The 20,810-nt window shown below is 45.0% G+C and overlaps 1 long non-coding RNA gene across 1 annotated transcript; it reads left to right on the top strand.

The window, feature by feature from the left end:
* Positions 1–1,172: 1,172 nt before the first annotated feature.
* On the top strand, positions 1,173–20,322 carry LOC122427629. Its single transcript, XR_006265502.1, has 4 exons — positions 1,173–1,299; positions 3,743–3,855; positions 7,508–7,623; positions 20,211–20,322. It is a non-coding gene; the product is annotated as an uncharacterized LOC122427629 (long non-coding RNA).
* Positions 20,323–20,810: the final 488 nt, after the last annotated feature.

The following is a 20,810-nucleotide window of genomic DNA, read 5'->3' as shown; positions in this document are numbered from 1 at the left end:
CCCAGGTGGCTCAATGGTGAAGAATCTGCCAACCAATGCAGGAGACACAGGAGATGCGGGTTTGATCCTTGGGTAGGGAATATCCCCTGGAGAAGGAAATGGCAAACCTTTCTAATTAATATTCTTGCCTGGAGAATCCCCACGGACAGAGGGGCCTGGCATGTTATATTTCGTGGGGTCACAAAGACTTAGACACGACTCAGTTACTGAGCACACACACACACACACACACAACAGATACATAAACACCCATCACACAATGAGTTATTATTTAACTCCCAGTAACAGAAAGGTCAAAGTTCACAGAAATCAATACCCACATTCCTCCAGGAGATAATAGAGTAAACAGGCCATTATAATCTTAGCTATTCTTTATTTAGAGTGTCTCCTCTATGTCATATGCCTCATCTATGATTTATTAGTTATAATAGTAATCCAGGAATCATGTCCATTTTACCAAAAAAATGCTGAAGCTGGAGGTTATGTCACTTGCCTGAGTTCACACAGCCAGCACATAGAAACAGGGAGATTTGAACCTGAGTCTTTCTGACTCCAGAGCCCACAGTCAACAGGAGCCACAAATACCTAAAGCCCATGGAACACCAGGGCTCTCTGAGGTTGCAGTGTGAAGGAATTTGTCCTTCTTGTCCTGTTCCTTGTAAATCCCCAGGCCTTCAAGGAACACATTAAGGTTGCGTTATTTTTCCTTCTAGTTCTGTTTTGCTCAGAAAAACAAGGAACTAGAAGTCACATCCCTGGGTGTTATCTTTGCTCAACGCTGGAGGAACCATTTCAGCAGGGTAGTGCAGGCCTTTCTGGGAGATGTTCCAAGGCTGGGCCTCCCTCTCCCTGGCCCCTGGTTGCCTGCCCCACCCACCAAGGCTGCATCTCTCTGGCTCCCAGAGCTAATCAGCTGGACCAAACTCATCGCATTTTCAGTGTGGCTGTCCAGACATGTCCAACCTCCCACCCCTACAACTCATTCAAACAAATGTTTCACACCCACTATATACCAAAGCACAGTCCTAAGGTTTTGAGGGATAAGACAGAGATGTCCCTGTCCTCTGGGAGCTGGCATTCAGGACTGTGGAGTCAATAACCAGCTAGTTACTCAATTACTTGCTTAACTACAATTGTATAAATTCGACAAAGATTGCAAAGTTGCTAAGACAGTGGATACCTGGGGTGGGGTCAGGGGTCCAGACAGGAAGTGAGGAATCAGAAAAAGCATCTCCCAGGAAGAAGACAAGATGGCTGGATGCAGAGAAAGGGCCAGAGGTCCAGCATGAGGCCAGAGAGGTAAGCAAGGTCCCATCTCGAGGGCCCTTTACAGACCTAGACTCTCCTTGGAATGATGAAACTCCTTTGTAGGGTGAGGGTGGTGAATTATACGTGTGTATAAGTCAGGGAAGAAGGGAATGACACTTATGCCAACAAATTTTATAAATCAAGTTGAGAATTAACAACTTCCTTTTTGGTTCTTTGTCTTTCTGACATAGTAAATTTGTCATAACTTAGAAGCTGTCTTAACTTAGAGACACTTAAAAGGCTCACCGTGTGACTTACCTCACGGTCCAGTGGTTAAGAATTGACCTTCCAATGCAGGGGACAAGGGTTTGATTTATGGATGGGGAAATAAAATCCCACATGCTGCGGGGCAACTCAGCCCAGTTACAGAAAGCCTGCATGCCAAAACCAAGATCCAGCACACTCAGAATAGACAAATAAATAAAGCGCTCACAGTAAATGCTTGTTCTTGACAAGAATGGTTTAAGCCTGGGTAATCCTCTCAAGAGGGCTTCCCTGATGCCTCAGTGGTAAAGAATCTGCCTGCCAACACAGGAGACTCAGGTTTGATCCCTGGGTCGGGAATATCCCCTGGAGAAGGAAATGGCAACCCACTCCAGTAGTCTTGCTTGGGAAATCCCATAGACAGAAGAGCCTGGTGGGCTACAGTCCATGGGGACAGAAGAAAGTTGGACACAACTTAGTGACTAAACAACAACCCTCTCAAGAGGAAGTATTTGCTCTCCCACTCTGCCAGCAGTCTGGATCTGGAAGGGTCTTCCTGCATAGTTGTATTCAGAGGTATGACACTCCAGGCCTATTCAAAGACAAGGATTTGGGGGCAGGGGTGTGGGAGGAGAGAGAAAAGGCTGAGAATAGACTGATGCTTGTATCTCAAGGATGATCCCCTCCATCAGAATCCAGCTGTCCTGGGTTCTGGGGAAGCACTAAGGAACCCCCAAACATCATTATCAGAGTCCACCCTCATGTCCCCACTGACAATTCAGGCTCTTGTTCCTTAAGCCTTTTTCCATGTGTACAATGAAGGCCTTGCCTCAGAGGATTCCTTGAGGTCTCTCTCACCTTCATGGTCTGGGATCTAATAACTTCATTGAGGTGTGCCATCCCCAGCTGCATCCCTAGGAGACTTTTTCATGGGGGACAACCCTGAGAGCCAACCAGGGCCTAGAGAGAGATGGAAGAAAAAGGGGGAGAGGTGGGACGTCAACAAGGACTTTTTGATCCATTGACTCGGGGGAAGGCAGCAAGATAAGAAACAACCGACGGCAACGGCATGATTCCACCCAGAGACAGTTCTGCCTGTGAAAGCTTGACTTGTCCACTTCTCCAGAAATCAGGAGGATTTAAACATGTACATGTTCACACCCACATGCATGAGCACACACACACACACACACACACACACACACATACACTTCCTATTTAGGAGAATGTTAGCATTCCTTTAAAGTGTTTTTCTTTTTTAAAATTAATGAACTAATTTGGCTGCGTGGAGTCTTAGCTGAGGCATGCAGGATCTTCCTTGCATCATGTATGATGTTTCGATGTGGCACATGGACTCTCTAGTTGTGATGCACCAGCTTAGTAGTTGCTCCAAGGCATGAGGGATCTTAGTTCCCAACTGGGATTCAAACCATGTCCCTGGCATTGCAAGGTGGATTCTTTACCACTGGATCACCAGACGTGTCTAAAGTGTTGTTTTTCAAACTATATTTGGAGACTACATTTTTTCAACTCGTGAGAATGTATTTCCAAAATCTCAAAAAAATGATTTAAAAAGTCTGCTTTATTCCATAATTAAATTTACTGTTGGCAATCAAACCACACCAGCTTGCAGCATGAGCAACCTTGCTGCAATTTCTGTTGTGTCAAAGCCCTTTTCCTCACATTCCGTACATTCCCATACATCTGCAAATTTTCCACTGAGCTTGTCCCCTCTGGAAAGTGAATTCCAGGGATGTGCTCTCCCCACAAGCACATTGCTGGCCACAGAGAGTGTTACTATCATGTGTTGAAAAGAATGTGAAAATAAAAGAGATAATGTCTGAAATGAAAAAAAAAAATGGGACTTTCTAAACCAAATAATCAAATGTTGCCAATTCTGGTTCCCAGCTATCATGATTGATAACAAATTATCCAAAGGGCAGAATTACGTGTGGCCTGGGCAATGGTCATATCCAAGAAAAACACATCTCCAGATATCTCCAGCTCTGTGGCTTCCAATCCAAGGCTCTGCAGAATCTGTGCCTCACTATGGGGCTCTGCTCCCAAAGGCGTAGGAGGAACGATTCCTTGCCTGGTAGAGTGGCTTGTGCCCTGGCTGGGATATTGGAAACTGTTCTAGAATCAGCCACCTCTGTTCATTAACAGCTGTGTGCTTTGGCTCCTTCTCCTAACCCTTTGGAGTTGCCATTTCTTATCTCTAAAATAACAGCAACAACTCAACAACCTTTGACTGAGGACAGACTGTTACGTTGGGCTGGACAATGTGTGTTGAGATATAGCTACCACTTCCAGGAGAGTGAAGCAGTGGACACAAAACATTGGGTAAGTAACAAGGATGAGGTAACTGAATATTAGAGCATCTCCATTTACCCAGTGAGCGTTTAAGGTTTTGTTGCTGTGAATATAAAAATGTGTCAGGATATAAATGAAACAGACACATCTGTGTATAATATTTAATGTGTTGTTTTATTTACATATACATACTTAAAATAACTTATTATTTAGGCAGTGTTAGTGTTAATCACTTAGTTGTATCTGACTCTTCGTGGCCCAAAGGACTGTAACCTGCCAGGCTATGCTGTCCATGGGGTTGTCCAGGCAATAATACTGTAGTGGGTTGCCATTTCCTACTCCAGGGGACCTTCCTGACCCAGGGATCAAATCCATGTCTCCTGCATTGGATGGTTACTCAGATAGTAACCATCTGAGTTACCAGGGAAGTCCCAAATCACATATAATGTGTGTTAATTTATAAATATTGATTAAGAGGTTAATAGTTTAAAGCATGTATTTAAAAATCCAGCATGGTTATGATGTAGAAGCATTGCTTTTACCAAGCCACAATGCAATACGTTTGATCAAACTATTCCAATGCACCTTTTACATCAGTGTCTTGGTCTTCATCAGTTGTGGAGGGGAGTGGAGAGAGAAGAAAGATAACTAGCCTAATTGCTGAGAGGTCAATGAACCCCCACAAACAAGGAAATCTACTCCAGAATCTTCAGTCAGTCACTCTGCTCCAATGTAACCACCTCCACAGCTTCTTTGTGCCTTCAGAAGAGTCTATATCACAAGTGTTCGCAAAAGCTGGTGGAACCCGCTTTTTTAGCGGAAACCAAGGGAAGGGAATGAGTTCCACAAAGGTCACTGTGATGCAAAACCAGGACATCAGCTCTAGAACAGGGAGCAGAGTCAGACATGGACCTGATTCGAGGCTGACCACGAACAAGCCTTCTTAGAATCTGCAGATATCTTTGGGTTGATTTGTACTTTCCAGGGTCTTTGATTGGGTATTTGCGTCAACCCTGGTGAGTCTCAAAGGATAAGGTGGGATTCTTTGTGTATCTTGCATAGGACACATGCTGGACAAACTCAAACATTTTGTCCCAGAATCCTCGGGGAAGCCTTGCTGGAATCTCAGGACTGTCTGCCCTCAAAGCAGTGCACTCTATGCTGTGTAAGCCTGGAGATAACCAGCACCTTCCCTGGTAGCCATAAAGGCGGTGTCATCTGCATATCTGAGGTTATTGACATTTCTCCTGGCAATCTTGATTCCAGTTTGTGCTTCCTCCAGCCCAGCATTTCTCATGATGTACTCTGCATATAAGTTAAATAAGCAGGGTGACAACATACGGCCTCGATGTACTCCTTTCCCTATTTGGAACCAGTCTGCTGTTCCATGTCCAGTTCTAACTGTTGCTTCCTGACCTGCATACAGGTTTCTCAGGAGGCAGGTCAGGTGGTCTGGTATTCCCATCTCTTTAAGAATTTTCTGCAGTTTGTGGTGATCCACACAGCCAAAGGTTTTGGCATGGTCAATAAAGCAGAAGTAGATGTTTTTCTGGAACTCTCTTACTTTTTTGATAATTCAGGAAAAATAATCTTGAAGTAAACTCCCGGAGTTGGTGATGGATGGGGAGGCCTGGTGTGCTACAGTCCATGGGGTTACAAAGAGTCAGACGTGACTGAGCAACTGAATCGAACTGAACTCCCTGGTAGCCTGGCTTTCTCCCAGAGTAGATCCACCACCAGCAGGCGGAAATCTCCAGTAATCCTCTTTCCTTTGCCCTGGGTCTCCAGTCTTTCTTTGCCTTGATCCTGTCCCTCTGACATGGAGGCAGCCAGATGGTGGCCTCACTGCCATCGGCAGGGGGTGTCCAGACACCTACCCTCTATCTTCAAGATATACAGAAAGAGTCCCAGAGAAGTTGAATTGTAGGTTGCAGGATCAGAAAGAGTCTTTTCCTACTCATCATAGCATCCTCCCCTCTCCCGACCCTAACTCCCATTTTTCAGAGACCAGGTGGGATTTCTTTAGGGTGTTTACCTTACTTCTCCTCCAGAGACAGTATCTGGCTTCTCTGTATCACCAGATGTGTGATACTAAACCAGTGTCTCTCCTTTCTCCAGACATTCAGGTGGGGTTATAGGAGTCACTGTGGTCATGGCTATAGAAGCCCTTAGTCTGATCCCGGGCTTTGTCTCTCCTCTAACTCCTCCTCTTTAGCACTGCTTCCTTGGGGAATATTTAGTAGAGAAGAGCCAGGGCCCTGCAGGCTCTCGGGCTCCGATGTGCCTTGTCTCTCAAAGTCTCTGCAGGCTCCTCTGGCTGTCAGTTTGCCCTTTTTAGGATCCTGCAAGGTTTCTGCCTCCTAGGTCTTCTGATCTTTTCGTCTAATCTTCTGGGAACATTCTCCATTCCCTCGCTTTCCCCACCAGAATGCTTTTTGACAGAACTGTTGGCTTGAGTTGTTGCTGGGTCTCGTCCATGAAGACAAACATATTGGGGAAAAAAAGCCCCAGGTTTTAACTCTCCCCTACCCCACCATCAGCTTCCTCTCTCCATGACCAGAGGCTGGGGCATTGTAAAGTGTCCCCAGAGCTTGGTCGTGGCCTTTGACACATTTTTCTGCATTTTGGGAAATTCCCCTTTCTCACTACCTCTTTAGATGCTGCAGATTTCACTGTGGTTCTGTTCAAATTCCTACTTTGAACATCACTGGTTAACTTGCATTGAGCACATTATGTGTGTCAGGCACTGTGCTAAGCGTTTTACATTCATGGTCTCATCCTTACAACAATCCTGTAGGGTAGGAACTATTATTATTTTTTACTTTATAGAAGTGGAACTGAGGCACTTGAATGAGAGGTTAGATAACTTTCCTGCATGGTTAGAAAGTGACAGAATCATGATTAAAACACAGCTAACTCCAGTGCCTGTGTTATTTGTGTCTATGCTATACTGTTTCTTGGGGCTTCCCTGGTGGCTCAGTGGTAAAGAATCTGTCTTCACTGCAGGAGATGCCGATTTGGTCCCTGGGTTGGGAAGATCCGCTAGAGTAGATAATGGCAACCCACTCTGGTATCCTTGCCTGAAAAATCCCATGGACAGAGGAGCCTGCCAGGCTGCAGTCAATGGGGCCGCAAAGAGTCGGACACAACGTGGTGAATAAACAACAACAATCTACTGCATCTTACTGGGCCTTAATATATCTGCCAGCTCTTTCCTTTACCAAAGAAAAGAGCTATCTGCTTTCTGCCCACCCAGGGAGTAGATGTGTATATGTGGCTGACTGACACATGTAATAGGTATCAAGTATCGTTTGGTGGATGGATGATTTAAGATCTTTTGTGCAAAAAAACATTTTGGAACACAAGGAACTCAGATAACTCAAAGTTATAAACACTCCGGATGTTTTGTTGCTTCTTTTCTCCAAATCCTACTGGGTGCTGTTCTGTCTGTAAGAGGAGGGCTTTCTGTTGGCACCTAGTCCCACAGAACAGAGCAGCTGTGTTCTGCTGACAGTTATTTCTGCCGCATTTATTTTCTTAGATGCTTCCGGCTAACTTTGGAATTCAAAATAGATTTGCTCAGGGAGGCTCAGTCCCTTCTCAGTCTGGCTGTTCCCTGATCCTGGTGGGGTCCCGCAGCCCACGTCTGACTCAGGCTGTGGCATTTGTTGTTTATGTCTAGAAGTCGGAGGCACCCCTGTTGTGCAGAAACAAGGAATTCCACCTCTCCTAACTCCCTGCTGCAAAACAGAGGCTGAGTCTGGACATAGCCTAACCCAGAACAAGTTCATGGAACAGGTGAGCTCACAGGAGGGGGCCAAACTTACACATCAGGCATTCTCCCCACTTCACTTCCTCTTCCCCCATCATCGTGTGACCCAGCAGGACCCTATGGGGCCTTCCTGGGACAGACCCCTCCTCATATCTACTGTAGCTCCTCTCTGCAGTATCCAGAAAATAGTGTTTGATGCATGCTTCCTGAGTTTTTGAGATGCTAAAAACCACCACCAAATGGAAGAAATTAACTACTTGATGATCATGAGCACGTAGTCCCCAGACCTTTTGGGGCCTAAGGATTGATCACTTTCAGCCAATCAGAAAATCGTGCTTGGAACTAACACAACGTTGTAAAGCACCTATACTCCAATAAAGATAAATACTACATATTTTTAATTTTTAAAAATAAAAAAAATAAAGAAAACTGTGCTCGAGAGGATCACATACCCTGGGACACCTCTCCCTCACCTGGCCATTGAAAAATGCTTTTGGAAACACTTTGAGGAGTTTGGGGTTTTTTTAAGCATGAGCAATCCAATCTCCTTGCATGGTCCTGCAATAAACCTTTCTCTGCTCCAAAAGTCGATGTTTTGGTTTGTTGACCTCACTGTGTGTCAGGTACACAAACTTGCACTTGGTAACAATCATTCCAACCCTCATATAACCCCCAGACCTCTCTTCTTATTCCCTTGGTTCCAGATGACAAACTCATTCTTGCTAAGCTATAGTGACTACGTTCCTTTCCCACTAGAGAGAAGTTCCTCAGTAACAGCAAAGGTTAAACTCAGAGGCAGAGTTGCTCAAATTACAGCAAACAAGTGATAACTCCAGGCCCATCATTCAGACTAGCTTGTTCATCTGTGATATTATTTTTATGTGTTTGTTTACTAATGTTATTCAATCAAATAGACCTGGAGAACAGCTCAAGGCCAAATTCTTTTTTTTTTTTTTCCATTTTTTTTTTTTTTCCAAATTCTTTTCTCATTTCTCTAGTATCTCTAGAGAGGCTTTCCCCATCTTACTCAGAATAAGGTTTTGGGGCACAAATGTGCTAAATGCTCTCACCAGCCCCAGGCCCTCAGTCTATGTGTCATTGCAGTAGATACAACTTACCAGAAGTGGCCAGCCTTGCCGCTTTCACGGTATCCATGTGCCCCTTAAGAGTGACCAAGAGGCCATGCCAGAGGCCTGGGCTGCAGCAAGCCTCTGGCAAGACCTCAGCTTCAGGTACCTCTAGTGCAGGTAGGAAAGATTTCAAGATATTGATTAATGTGTCTATTTTGACATGGCCATAAGAAAAGAAGTAAAGAAAAATTATATTTGCTCTTCTTTGGTCTCACTCTAAGCTTTTGAATCAACTCCACACACCCAGCTCTAATCTTTTTGTCTGGTTGTGAGCTAAGTTCACAGGAACACTGTGAACTTCCTGTATGAAACAAAAGGCAAGTTCTTTCTCTAGGGCTCCAAATCCTTTTTGTTGATGAGAGGACAATGAGAAATTTAGTTGTCAAATGTAATCAGCCTATTCAGTGTGAAAACAAATTAAATCTTTTTGCCTTGTGGACTGTGAACAAATCTGCCTGCTATAGGTGTGTCCCCATCCCTGGCGATCACTCATGCTGGGGCCTCAGACTCCTTTTTAATTCATGTGGGAAAACGATTAGAAAGAAGGAAGGTGTGTCCCTGGTGGGAGAAACTAGTCAGTGTGGTGCCTGTGTGAGACGGGAAAGAGACAATGTGTCCTCCAGGTGAGCACACGACTCAGCAAGCAGAGTGCAGGCTGATTTCAGACCCCATTCAGCCCCTTGTGTGAGACAGCCCCAGACCCAGACCACATAGCTTTGCTGAGGTGGTCTCTGCCCTGCTCTGGAGAGGGTTCTTAGTGTCTTAGATCTTGGAATGCGTGCTTGGGACTTGCCCACCATAGACCTGAGGTCAGCGATCATGTCAGTAATGGAGCAGTGACAGTGACTGATTGGAGTTAGCAGGCTGGCCAAAGGCTGCATCATCCCCAGTTTGTTTGTTTTTTTTTCTTTTAAATTTTGGCCACGCCACACAGGATATGGGATTCTAGTTCCCCAACCAGGGATCGAACCAGGCCCCCTGCATTGGAAGTGCAGAGTCCTTTCCACTGGACCACCAGTGAAGTCCCATCCCTTTTCCGAGGCAGTCATCACCGGTGCCTGCTCAGCATAAAGGGCACTGAATCTCAGCCCATGCAACTACAAGCACCTCTGAAATCATCCATTCAAAACAGCTCTCAGGTAGGTAAGACATAATTGACAGAGACTCAAAGCTAGAAGCATTCTCGAGAGGCCAGCTGGGTCATTCCTCAGCCTTTGGGCAAAACCACCTCCAAACTATCCTAGCCCTCTTGGCAGCTGGTGGAAAGGTTGTTGGTTTAAGCCTTCGGCGAATAAAGATTTTGGATGGGCTCGGAGGGCTTCCTGAATGCTTGTATTTTTATGTTTAATTACACTATGGAATAGAAGTAAAATCCTCTGTGAAGCTGGACATCAGCTCCTCACCCCAACCACTATCATCCTCTTCCTTCTCTTCTTCTTTGGTCTGTTCCTTGGGAGATCACGCTGAGAAATAGATTAAAAAGCGAGAAGGTGTTTGAGATGTGTGCTCAGGCCCCACACCTGGGCAGAGGTAGAGACCAGACTACAGCACCATCATCACAGTGGCCACCATACCTCAGTCCAGCCCAGCAGGAAGTGCTTCTCTCTCCCGACATCAAGGTAACAGTCTCAGGAAAGGTCTGTGATTGGTGCAGGTTGGGTCCTCACCCACTCCTTGGACCCAACCACTGTGGCCAGGAGATGAATGATTATAATTGGCCAATCCCCTGTCACGTGAAAGAATGTGAAAAAGTGAAAGTGAAGTCGCTCAGTCGTGTCCGACCCTTCGAGACCCTGTGGACTGTAGCCCACCAGGCTCCTCCATCCATGGGATTCTCCAGGCAAGAATACTGGAGTGGGTTGCCATTGCCTTCTCCAGGGGATCTTCCCGACCCAGGGATCAAACCCGATCTCCTGCATTGCAGGCAGATGCTTTAACCTCTGAGCCACCAGGTGGCCACCACCAATTGGAGGGTGATGGAAAATCTTGCTAGACAGACAAAATCAACAGCTACCACTTACCTCTAAAACTATCTACCTTTCAAAGTTGCCAAAAAGATTAGGGAAGACATACCTAAGAGCCTAAAAGAAGACGCTCAATCGATGGTCACTGCTGTTTCCTCCATCAGCATCAATAGTACTAATACAAACAGCCTTTCATCTAAAGTCTCTGGGCAAACAGGTGCTGATAAAATCAACATTGACTCCAACCTCAGCCCCAAATTTGAACTTCTCTTGAACTTTTCTGAAGATCTGAGGATGTTTAGCAAATATTTTCCTCTGGCGTATTTAATCTTTGTGCGTCTTTGTGCTTTCTGAGCCAGAACGGGCCTGGATCACCAGGACCATCATAAGGACGCTTATCTCCCCGACAGCTTAAATGGTCTGAAAGTATTTCCCAAAAGAGACAGTCACCAGTGTTTTTCTAACCTTTCGTACAGCCAGAGCATTTGGATGAAGTGGGGGAAATTCCTGTCTCTGAACTGTCTTGCAAGGTCTCTTTCCAATGATGGATGCTGTATGTCCTTCCCAACCCTCAAGATGATAAGCCTCTCCAGAACCTCGTGATGATGGACAGAGTTCTGGGCAATTGATGGCAAGCCCATCAGCCCAACTCTCCTGTTACAGTGTCGCACTGCGGCCAACTGGATGGAGGTGGATGTCTAGATACTTCCCAAACGTCTGGACACCCTGCCCTCTGCGTCCTTAACATGCTGTTCCTCTGTGGAGAACATGCTCTTCCCACTTCCTAGCCGAATAACCCACCTCTCAAAATTCCTCCCGTTTTTCAAGTTCCACCTCAATGCTATCTCCTTCAGGAAGTATGTCTTACCCCTTCAGCCATCTGTGGTCTTGACTACCTTTTAATCTCTGTATGGAATGTATATTGTGCCTTATGCTGTGTTGCCTTAAATAATAAGCTTCATAATTCAGTTAAAGGACATTTATTAAGAATCTACTATGTGCTGTGCCAGACATTGGAGACAGAGAAAGTCTGTCTATCGTCTGTTTAGTTGCTAAGTCATGTACGACTCTTTTGCAACCCCATGGACTATAAGCCACTAGGCTCCTCTGTCCATGGGATTTCCCAGACAAGAATACTGGAGTGGGTTGCCATTTCCTTCTCCAGGGGATCTTCTAGACCTAGGGATCGAACCGGCATCTCTTGCACTGCAGGCAGATCCTTTACCACTGAGCCATCAGGGAAGCCTCGAGATGCATAAGATAAAATTAACCCAGCCAACATGAGGCTCTTAGAAGACCAGGTAGTACCTGTTTCAAATGATGAATTTCGAGGATATGGGCTCTTCCTAGTTCATTCTTTAGTTAATTCATTCACTACCCGCTCAGAGTTTGGGTGTCCTCAACTACAAAGCAATAAGCTTTGTGCTATAAGGTCACAGAAGATCTTTTCTCATTCAACAATGGGTCTCGTTCATTCGCTGTCGTCACTTTGCCAGCACTTCAGTGGTCACTGTGCTCCTTTATTATCATCCAGAAACACAGTGTCTTTCTAAGTTTGAGAGAATTGAGGGCAGAAGTTTGGAATTAATCCATGACTAACATATCTTTATTAGTTGAACATGGTCAGCAGGGTGGTCAAGTTGATAATAAGCCGCACCCTCTGTCTAGAACATAATTTCGTCAGTAAAATGGGATGCTTGGAGTAAGCCCCTGCCAACTCTGATGTTCAGTGATTCACAGGCATTCTCTCTCTTGCTCCCACAAACAGCACATCATGTTCTACAAGGATGTGGCCACCAAGCCACCTGCCAGTGAGAAAAAAATACTTAGCTATGCCCACCCTCACCCCATGGTGAGCCGAATTTTGAAGAGGCTGTGACTGAGTCCAGAGGGCTTGAATTTTAGTCACTTGTCCCCATTCTCTGCTTAAGTTGTTGTGGGAACCAGGTGAGCAAATTAAACCTCCAGAGAGGAAAGGGGAGCTGCTAACACTACCTGATGGAAAAGCTCCCCCTCCTCACCTCATGTGCCAGCTCCCTTCCGCTGTGTGCTGTTTCTGGTCCCAGCCACGTGCCCATTTACGGAAGGAACTGCGGTCTGCCAGCACCACATTGACCTACCCCAGACTCGGCACACGTGTTAGCCAGGTACCCGTTACTCAAAGGATTTGATGTAAGGTGAGAAATCAGTCAGTTAATTCAAATTTTTTCAGATAGAGAAGAAGCTTTCCAATCTCCTCCTAGCCCACTATATTAACCATGAGTGCAAAACAGAGCTGTTGGTTAGTTTAAAAGGAGTAAACAAAGCTAAATTCTTATAGATACTTGAGGTCAGTATTGGGATGTGGAATAAATGTTGGTATTTGGTGAAAGATAATGAATATATAGAAATATTCACCATATAGATTGCTCTGCAGTGTCTATATCTTCTTGTTCCCCTTTGAAGAAACCAGAATCAAAAATTGTAGGTGAGATACTATGGATGGAGTCTATGTAAGAGAAACAATACAAATGCCAATCAAAAGGCCCCATCCTCAAAGGAAAAAAAGCCTTAAGGCAATATTAAAACACTGGCTAGTATTGTAGCTTGTAAGTTAAAATACAGCACAAATGATACATTCAAATCAGTTACTTTTCAAGTAGCAGACCTAGTAATATAGATGAAGAGTGTGCAGTATGGGACTCAAATATTTGATCAAGTTTTTCAGTTTATAGTTTATATTCAGATTTTATGGTGTTTCCCTTGTGTTTGTTTTTATTATTATAAAATATTTTAAGCATCTATAAAAGTAGAGAGAACAGTAAACTTCAATATTTCGTCATCCAAACTCTGCTCTCCATGCTTCATCTATTTCTTTTTTTCCCTTTTTTTCCTGTTATATTTTAAAGTAAATTTTAGATATTGTGTCATTTTATCCACACTTACTTTAATAACATTTTCTTTAGAAATGTTTAGAACTTTTTCTTGTCTAACCACATCACAATCATCATGTAGAACATAATTAGAAACAATTCTTTGCTGTCATCTGACACTTTGTACATACTCAATTTTCTCAGAATACCCACCAAATGTCTTTTTACTATTTGTTTAAATCCTGGTAGAGATACAATGCCCACATTACATCTGGTTGTTATATCTCACATGTTTTTAAATTTAGAACAGTACTTCCTCACTTTTTTTCCCCTGCTATTAACTTGTTGAAGAATCCCAGCTTTTATAAAGAGAGATGTGTAAAGTTCAAAGAAGAGCTACTAACAAGGTGTTAGTGGTGAGGAATCTCAAAAAAATGCCAGAATGAACCCCCCAGTTTTTCAGGGTGGTCAGGAAGCTGATGCTGTCATGACTCAGGAAAAAGTTTCCACTCCTCTGGGTGCCAAGAGTAGGAGACTAGGTTGAAAGATGAAAGGTTTAAAGTTCTTAAACAGACTTGAACTCTCAAAAAACAAAAGGTCAAGCCATCAAGGAAATGCAAATGAAAACCATGATGAAATACTACTTCACACCCACTAAGACGGCAATAATCAGAAAAAGAAAATAAACAATGCTTGTTGAGGATGTGAAGAAATTCAAACCTTCATAAATTGCTGGAACGAATGCAAAATGGTGTGCTGAAATGGTACACTGGGAAACAGTCTAGTAGTTCCTCAGAAGATTAAACAAGGTTTGCCATATGACTTAGCAATTCCACTCCTAGGAATATACTCAAGAGAACTGAAAATACATGTCCACACAAAAATCTGTTCATGAATATTCATTGCGTATAATTCACAATAGCTCAAAGGTAGAAACAATCCATATGTCCATGATGAATGGCTAAATTAACAAGGTACACCCACACAATGAAATGTTTTTCATCAAAAAAATGAAGCACTTTTACATTCTACAACATGGGTGAAACCGAAAACTATTATGCTAAAGTGAAAGAAGCCGGCCAGAAAAAAGCACATACTATCTGACTCCATTTATAGAAAATATTCAGAATCAACTGAGTAGATAAGAGAAAGAAAGATTAGTGGTTGCCTAGGTCTGGCTGGGGGGTAGGGAAGGTTATAAAGGGGGTGAAAGCTAAGGTGTGTGGGATTGCTTTTGGGGATGATGAAAATTTTCAGAATTAGAGTGTGGTGATAACTGCACAACCCTGTGAATATACTGAAAGTCATTGAATTGTATACCTTAAATGGTAGATGACATGGTAGATCTCAATAACGCTGTTATATGGTTACATCTCAACAACGCTGTTAAAACTACACACACAAAAGTTCAGGGGTTGGTTATCAGCTGGCTTGGAGCAGGGACAAGGACCCTGCCTCGGCGGGGCCACCTCCCCAGATGCAGGGGGCTTCCTGCCTTACCACTTCTGGCAAGTGTGACTCAGCCCCATGTGGCCGCCCTGCCGGCCCCCAGCAGGCTTCTGAGGCGGATCCGTCCCGGGTTATGAACCAGACAACCTCTTGACCCTGCTTCAGTAATACCACGAATGGAAGCCCAAGGGGAACCTAAAGGAGATTCATTTTCACTTTCACCCACCTGATTTCTCTCCAAGCTGACCATTTCCTCTCAGGCCTGCATGTGTTCTTGGAAGACAGCAAGACCAGACGCAGGTCTGGATGCTAAACCCTCAGTGGAGGAGGGGGTGGTGGGGAGAGGTTGCAGCCTTCTTGCCCCCAAGACCTGGAGGCTGAAAGCAGGCTTTCCAGGCAGTGGGTGAGATCAAGATTTCCTTTCCACATGGTTTCAGAATGGGGCTCCGTGTGATTGGAGGGGCTATTGAGTAATACCCAGAATGAGGTTATGGCCGGGGAACAGTGGGATGTTGGTACAGAAGTCTTCCTGCCTGACTCTGAAATTCTCTCCAGGCTGTTTACAGTGCTGGTCTTGTCAGATGTGGACATCTGCCTGGCCCACGCATCTCCAATTATCCCTCCAGCCACAGGATCCTTTGCCCATTTTGGCAAAGGCACAGGCCTCAGGAGAAGGATTTGGGCCCATGGAAATTGCAGAGGACCTGAGTCTGCCGAAAGGCCTCTGGGTCTGCCGGTAATAGAGAAAGCTCCACGGAGGAAAGGGCGCCGTGGGTGGGCCGGGTTCCCAAGAGGCCAGGAGCAGTCTCCTGGCCACCCACAGCCATGATGGCCCCACCTCTCCCTTCTTGCTCCCATGGCTCCCAATTCCCGGTTCCACTTCGAGGAAAAGTGGCCACAGGCCACAACCCTTCTGAGCAGCTCCAAGGGAACAGGTCAATAAACAGAAGACAAACATCAATAAGAAAGAGTGCAACTTACAAAGCATATGTTTCCAGGGAGAAGAATCCAGAAAAAACAGTCAAAGGTTATCTGGAGCCCTCATCCTCATGCTAAGGAAGTGCCCTCTTAACCCTGGGGGAGCAGACACTCCATTCCCTATTCTTCTCATTTCTAGCCCTGTGACCCCAGGAACCTCCATGCCCAGTGCCCAGGAGCTTGTCTTTCTGTACATCTTGCCCCCAACATCTGTCCTCTGTCCCCTCCATCTCACCTTCTTCCTTCCCATATAGCATCCAAGCCCTGCAGCCAGGCAGGTGGGAGTTAGAATCCTTGCCAGATGACGATGGGCAAATCTCTTGACTACTGTGCTTCCCTTTTGTGTCTGCATGTCCTGGGAATAATAACAGCCCTCTCTTTGTGGAGCTATGGTGAGGGTTAATGAGAAAACATGTTCACTCAGTCCAGAGCAAGTGCAGGAATTTTTTTTTATTATTCTCTTTTCTCTCTCCTCCCTTTTTTCCATTCTTTCCACTGTCTTTCCTTCCTTCTCCTGAAGTTAACTTTTCAAGGTTTAAACCTCCATCTCAGCCTCAGTGGTAAGCTGGGTGACCCCAACTCCCAGCTGGTTTGCAGGCTCCTGTGCATCCTGGTGAGGGATCTGATCTTCCCCCAGTTCCCAGCTCTGCCCATCTGTGGAGCCCCCTGCACTGCTGTCTTGGGCCGGCCACCACACAGGAAAGGGGTCCCAGCAGGGCTTAGCTCGTCATCAGCCCCACGTTGTGACTTGCAGAAACTTTTCTGCATTAGATGACATTCACTGTGTTAGATAAGGAAACAGGGGTCTCCTTTCAGTTCAGTTCAGTTTCTCAGTCATGTCTAACTCTTTGCAACCCCATGGACTGCAGCATGCCAGGCTTCCCTGTCCAGCTAAAACGTCTCCTGTAGCTGCTGCCTCTCCAGGGCCTGAGCATCGTTCCCCAGAGCAGGCAGGAGGGATGCATTCCTGTGAAGGATGCAGCTCTACTTTGCTTCCTTTTCAACTTATTTGGGCTACAGCACTGTGCATCTGTGAGGTGTCCCATGACAATTACAGGGACCCAGTTTGGTCCCTCTGAAGCATCTGAGCAAGCATGAAGGGGCTGGGGAGAAGGGGGTCCTCTGGTCATCCGTAGAACTCCATAAAGAATCCAGTCCCTCACTTTGGAGCCCACACATCACAGTGAACCAGCCAAGCCTTGTAATCCCCCCTCCCACAAGTAAGAAGCAGTATCCTAGGAGAAAGGGTGGTCATCCCCTTCCAGATGCCTAGAGAAAGCCTTGGCTCTGTAAGGAAGCACTCACCAGAAAGGTTTTATGCGTGGAGGCTGCTGCCTGTCACCATGATGGCTCCTGACTACTGACAGTAGTGACCAGTTGCGGGGAGGCAGTCTGCCCTGCCTTGGCACCACTCCTGTAGTGGTTGATGGAGGTTACCAGTATTACACAAGGTTCTCCAGCGAAATGGAACCAATAGGATGAATGGATAAGATAGATGGATGGATAGATGGATAGGTAGAAGGATAGACAGACAGATAAATTATAGATAAAGTAGGGGAGGAAAAAGAATTGTTTTCCTTCTATCCTTCTAAATGCTCAGCTGGGGTCCCTGTAGCAAAATGGGTTAATAAGAGAAAAATAGAAGTTTTTTTTAACATGTATATCTCATGGGAGACACCCAGGAAAAAAATGAGAGACTCTCAAAGAGGTATGTTAGAATTCTGTTTCAAATACCATCTTCAGCTAAATCAAAGAAACAAGTGTGTGGGGGAGTCAGTTACAGAGGCGATAAGGAAAAGTGAGATAAACAAAAGTACAGTTTGTTATACAGGCTTTAATTGAAGTCTTCTCCATTGATAAGTCTCTAATAATTGGTCATCTTTCTCTTTAAGGTAAAGAGAAGGAAACACCCTCACAGAGATTTTTTTTTTAATAAATGCAAATTTCCCTTACAGAAGAGTAACTTATACTCTATTTTGACGGCCTCTCCTGTGTTTACTGTTTCTCAGAACAATCAGCTCAAAATAATCTCTATGCCAAGGGTGTTTTTTGGGGTGGCCTCTTCTGGTCTCCTATAATAGGTAGATAAAAATTTATCTATAAGGATTAGCTCATGAGATTACAGAGACTGACAAGTCCCAAGGTCTGTGGGATGAGTCAGCAGTCTGGAGACTAAGGAGAGGTGATGCGCCATTTCTGGCAGGCTCAAGACCCAGAAAGAGCCAGTGTTTCAGTTCAAGTTAAAGGCAGAGGGGAAAGATCAATATCCCAATTTGAAAGCAGTCAGGCAGGAAAGAATTTTATTTTACCTAGAGGAGAGTCAGCTATTCACACCTTCAACTGATTGGATAGGGTCCACCCATACTAGGGAGAGCAATCTGCTTCACTCAGTATAGTGATTCAATGTTAAGCTCACCCAAAAACACCTTTACATAAACAGCAAGAAGAATGTTCTGCCAATATCTAGGTACCCTGTGACCCAGCCAAGATGACACATAAAATTAACTATCACATACTATTCTTTTGAGCTTCTAGAGGAGCTTTCTGCAAAATATGTGCTTCATGGAGCCCAGTCTTAAGAAATGCTCCACCAAAAAGAGAGAGAGGGAGAGGGTGAGAGAGAGAGTGAGAGAAACACTGTATAATCAAATACATTTAGAAAATATCATATATTTCTCCCTACCCTTGCCCAACTTCTCTTCAAGTCTTAAAGTGTAGCAGCAGATAGAGACCAGTGGGGAGTCCTGTAACCAAGACAACTGTTTAAAGGTGTTTGACCCAGTAATTCCCAGAATGATGGAACACCACTTAGGAAATGCGGCTCCAACAGTGGTTTTGAGCTGGCTGGACATTTGCAGCACCTGGGGAACTTATTAAGTGCCAGTTCCCATACTCTCTCTGGAGTGAGATCCGGAAGTCCTCATTCCTAAACACTCACCTTCCAGGATGAGGAAGCTGGGAGCAGCTCTATTTGTCATTCACCCCATTCACTCAGGTGGGTCCAGGGAAGGGGAGCCACTTCCAGTTAGATCTCCTTCTCCTTGGCCTGACTCCCTGCTTTGGTGAGGATATTGTGGAGACCATCCCTTCCTGGAGTCACTCCTATTGTCCTCCTAACAGTCTTACTTTTGGAGCCTGTTCTAAGCCCCAGGGAAGCAGCAGGATTAAGGAGCATAATAAATGAAGGGGCTGGGTGCACACCCAAAGTGTCGCACACAGTTGTGGGTCTCAGGCCTCGTCTGGCCCTCTGGGTCCTGCAGAGTTCCCAAAGCTTCTTTCTGTCTTGGGCACGCAGCTGTGGTTAGCTGTCCTCACACACTGTGCCTGCCCTCACTGTTCCCTCTCCTCCCTTACTTGATGCCCATCTTTCTTCACTTGGATAACTCTCTCCAAAGGGCAGCCCAGTTATTGTCTTATAGAAGTTTTTTCAAATGCTGGGTAGAGTCCAATGCTCCCTGGTGCTCCCATAACACTACATGAAATCCCATTCTAGCGTTTAGTGCGTATGTGCTACACTCACGTGTTTATTATGAGTCCACTCCTTCCTGGACCCTAACTCTATTCCCCTCCACTTTAAAATTGAGGGTGTGTGTATGAAAAATCTGAGTTCCCATTGCATGCACATTTTGGCTAAAAACTGGTGTTCTGCATCTAAACTGCCCACCTATCCCTAAATTCTAAGTGGCACTTGCTAGTGCCTACAAATTGATGATTTCCAAACAACTCACTGTCCTGCCATCCCCTTTGTGAGGAGTTAGAACACCTCTACCAGGCCTTCAGTTCTTTAAAGTCAGTCAGTGTATATTAAATGTCTTTGAACCCCCGGAGCCTGTATATTATAGGCTTTTGGTAAACCTTGGTGGAAATTAACTAAACTGTTGATAACTTCTTAAGAGACAGATCTCATTGATGTGATTCATTATCTTCATGATTTCATAGGCAGAAACCTAAGCCAATGATGTTTCTTCTTTGCCAGGCTTGCATATTAAGGACTCAGAGATTCACCAGGGGGAATAGGGGACAGCAAGCTGTCTGGAAATCACAAATTCATAAGAACTCAGCAAGTACCTGGAAGGAATTAGGGACAGGAAGGGCAATCAGGATTAAGAAGTGACAGTAGCTTATAGCCAAAATCATCATGAAATGAGACTTCGTATTTTGCCTAAATAAATAAAATTTTAATTTCAAGAAGAAAAATTTTCTAAGTTAAGTATTTTTTTTTTTTTTTTTGCTGCTTCAGTGCTCTTATTTCATGAGCAGCCTGGACATTTGAACGATCTCATCAGTCAAGGCCCAACAGGAGACCAACAGCACCTGTAATTGCAGCTTTAATTGCGATAGTAACTGAGGAAAGATCAACAAAGGGACCAATGACAAAGGTGTGTGTGTGTGTGTGTGTGTGTGTGTGCTCAGTCATATCTGACTCTTTGTGACCCCATAGACTGTAGTCCATCAGGCTCCTCTGTCCATGGGATTTTTTCCAGGCTAGAATACTGGAGTGGGTTGCCATTTCCTCCTCCAGGGGATCTTCCCCACCCAGGGATCAAACCCGTGTCTCCTGCATTGGCAAGCAGATTCTTTATCACTGGGCCACCTGAGAAGACCTTGACAAAGGTGAGATGGGATTAATTCTTGTCCAGTGAAAACAGTCAGGGATGATGAGGTGCCCAGAGTCTAGCAACACTGGGAAGCTGCTCCTGCCCCTAGGCCTGAAGGGGTTACCAGAACCTGGGAATAACAGACTGCAGGGGGTTGCCCACAGGAGCCGAGAGGGAGTTGGAGGGAATAAAGACCCATCCTCACTCTCTGTCAGCCTTCTAGTCTCTTATGAGAATTCCTT

Source organism: Cervus canadensis, chromosome 2, assembly GCF_019320065.1.
Source record: "Cervus canadensis isolate Bull #8, Minnesota chromosome 2, ASM1932006v1, whole genome shotgun sequence".
Lineage (NCBI taxonomy): Eukaryota > Metazoa > Chordata > Mammalia > Artiodactyla > Cervidae > Cervus > Cervus canadensis.
This window is presented reverse-complemented; position numbering and strand designations above follow the sequence as displayed.